At 33.2% G+C, this 3,304-nt stretch overlaps 1 long non-coding RNA gene across 1 annotated transcript; it reads right to left on the reverse strand.

Annotated features, from left to right (window-relative positions):
• Positions 1–1,446: 1,446 nt before the first annotated feature.
• LOC144359259 (uncharacterized) lies at positions 1,447–1,923 on the reverse strand. Its single transcript, XR_013421987.1, has 2 exons — positions 1,830–1,923; positions 1,447–1,498 (listed from the first exon to the last, which is right to left on the reverse strand). It is a non-coding gene; the product is annotated as an uncharacterized LOC144359259 (long non-coding RNA).
• Positions 1,924–3,304: the final 1,381 nt, after the last annotated feature.

Genomic DNA, 3,304 nt, shown 5'->3' on the forward strand with positions numbered 1-3,304 from the left:
ATCACCCACAATTCATATCAGAAGTTTTCAAACTCTTCATGAAGTATAACGGAATAAACCATATCACTTCCGCGTCATATCATCCATCAACCAATGGATTTGTAGAAAGATCCGTCAAATCGTTCAAAAATGCACTAAAATCCAGGAAGGGAGAGCCAGGATCAATCAAAAAGAAACTAGCTAATTACCTACTGGCATATCGCAATACACCTCATGCAACAGCAGGTCAGACACAAGCATTATTGCTGAAGAAGAGACATCTATGCACCCGACTGGATTTACTGAAACCAGATATTCGTAGAGATGTCACTCAGCAACAGTTCAAGCAATCTGCTACAAGATATACTTCACGTGATCGTCAACTCGACATACGTGACTAAGTTTCAGTATGCAACTACCGTCAACAAGAGACAAAATGGTTACCAGGAATAATAACAGATAAAACAGGACCCGTTTCTTACAAAGTAGAAATCGCACCAAGCGTCATATGTCGACGCCACATTGACCAACTTCAACGGTCAAATGTACCTTTACAAAGTAATTCTGATGATTTCATCACATCTGATCCAATGATTGTGCCTACAGTAACACCTCCACCTGTATCAATTGACAATATAACACCAACATTGGATAATAGCAGCATGCATGATATAGTACAACAATCAACTCCACCAGCACCAAAGGAGAAGATCAACCCAACCACTACACCAGAGTCTGGATGACACTGTCCTGTCAGACAGCGAAGAGCTCCACATAGATTAGATTTATAGTTTAAAAAAAATAAATTAAAAAATATGATTGTACTGTGTTCAGGGCAGAATAAACCCTAGACAATCATAAGAAGTTCAGAACAGTCTACTTCTGTCTTCTTTTTCAAATTAATTTATACGGAAGTGATTTATATGTACATGCATGATTGTTTTTTATTCAATATTATTCATTGAGTTTAATGTTATTATTTGACATTATATTCATCAAGTTTTTATCGTTATTATTCGATATTATATACATTGATTCTCGTTTTTCATCGCTCATATATACTTGACTTTCATATCTCCAAATTGATATTATCTGAGACTGACATTAGAATTAGTGAAAAGGAATGTAGTGTATTAACCTTGTATGACCTAAATATGACATCATCACATTAGCATATCAATGACGTGTAATTCTATATATGGAGATGTTCATTTGAATAAATCGTGTTCCTGTTCTAATGGCCGACTGGTGTTTGTTTACTCTATGCTAGTCCTCAATGTACGGACATAGACAGCACATAATGTCTAATGTATGTACCAAGTTTGAACAAAATCCATTCATAAACGACCAAGATCCGGTTCTGAAATGCCAGAAATACTTAATTTTTCAGCACAAAAATGGCCGTCATTCAGCCATCTTGAATAAATCTTGAAACAAATTTCAATTTACTTGCCATATTTCAACATATTTTTCTGCTGTTTTCCCAGCAACAATGAAATTAAACATTCAATGATCTGATCTGTAGGAAAAGGAAAAGAAAAACCATTTAGAGTGACATTCAGAGTATATCAAAAATAATTCTCAAAATTTTCTGAATTTCAAAAAAAAACAATTAGTCATGTGATCAAAGTGATCAGACAGAAATTGGGACTAAATACAAAACATTTTATTTGTATCTTAAAACAATTTAACATTCAGAAAAATTGAACTTTATGGAGATTCTAAACTGCTTGATAGCTAGCATAGTTTTTGATAAGTTACAATCACAAGAAACTATGTGGATACCAGATTCAATAATGATTTACAGATGGTAAGCATACTTTGTACATCAAAATATTTTGCATGCTTACTCTCATTTGTGTTTAGAACCCATATCTGTCAGGTGGACGGCGCGTACGAAGAGGATATCGTCTGGGTCGATGGGCTGGATCAGCTGGATCTGGTTGTGGCAGCAGGACTGGCTGTAAATTGAATAAAAATATTATATAAATTTCAGCAGTCAAAAGTTGCATGCAATTTGCTGTTCATCATTTCATAAAACTAAATAATACAGCTTGCTAATAATAGATCAACATATACTATGAAGGAGGCGGCCAATTTTTGAAATTCTGAAATGTGTACTACTATACATGTATATATCAAGCTACGTAAATATAACAATTTCAAATCTGAATACTCTTTGGAACCATATTTGGAATATGTAAATAATGTCAAACACAGAGTTGCCATCACTAAATTCAGAATTTCTGCACATAAACTAGCAAATAATATACTGACACATAAACTACCAATAGAGAAAATTAAGGTATTTACAAGTACCACCAAAGGAAAGGTTATGCATGCTATGTGATGATCTAGCTGTTGGCAATGAGATGCATGCTTTCTTAGATTGCAGGAACCCAGAGATGGAATCTGCTAGGTGCAAATTTATGAGTCTCAGAGCAATCTTAATGCACAAAGAATTTCAAAGTTTGCCTAAGCAGATCATGTTTAAGAAACTGATTAGTTCAAAAGATAGTTTCATTGCCAGCAATCTAGGAGTCTATATACATAAAATTTATGCTAATTTTTAATTTTTATTTTATTATTGTTGTATTTGTGCGTTACTATGTTGGTTTTTGGCCATAAGTTATGTAATTTCTTACATTATTCTGAGTCAAATAAAATATTCTATTCTATTCTATTCTATCATATTGATTCAATATGAATATCAGAATAAAACAAGTACAATGTATTGACTGGCTTTATTCAGGTATGTCCATTTCTACCATGGGAATTTGAGTCATCTACAAAATCAGTCTATAGACTTATATGACTTATTTTTTGGGGAGACTCGATCAAAATCGCTTGGAGGAAATAAACACATGATATTACCCTCATGGCCAGACAATAATTTTTTTTATCACATCATATACTGACACTTTTTTTACTTTTATTTTGGCAATCCATGAAGACTTTCAGCACGTGATGTTTTACAAAGTCAGTCAAAATGAGTCTACAATGATGTATTCAAAAGAAAGCTTGATATTTGCACCATGTCAATTTTAGTGAATACTTTTTAAAAGATATTATTAATATACACATTCTATGTTGAAGAAATTTGAGGACCAAAATGGCCACCAGTCAGCCATATTTGATCAAATGTGAAGAAAATTCATGTGCACTTGTATAAAGCCTGACATGGTCTTTTTATTAAAGTTTGAATGTGATTGGTCAAAGCATGTCTGAAAAAATCGCACTAAAAAGGTAACGCATTCTGCACAATTAATCTACTTGGGACACTGTCAAATCTGACAACTTTTGGTAATGATATTTTGAGGTTCTT

This window comes from Saccoglossus kowalevskii, unplaced genomic scaffold (assembly GCF_978046115.1).
Source record: "Saccoglossus kowalevskii unplaced genomic scaffold, keSacKowa6.1 SCAFFOLD_24, whole genome shotgun sequence".
Classification (NCBI taxonomy): domain Eukaryota; kingdom Metazoa; phylum Hemichordata; class Enteropneusta; family Harrimaniidae; genus Saccoglossus; species Saccoglossus kowalevskii.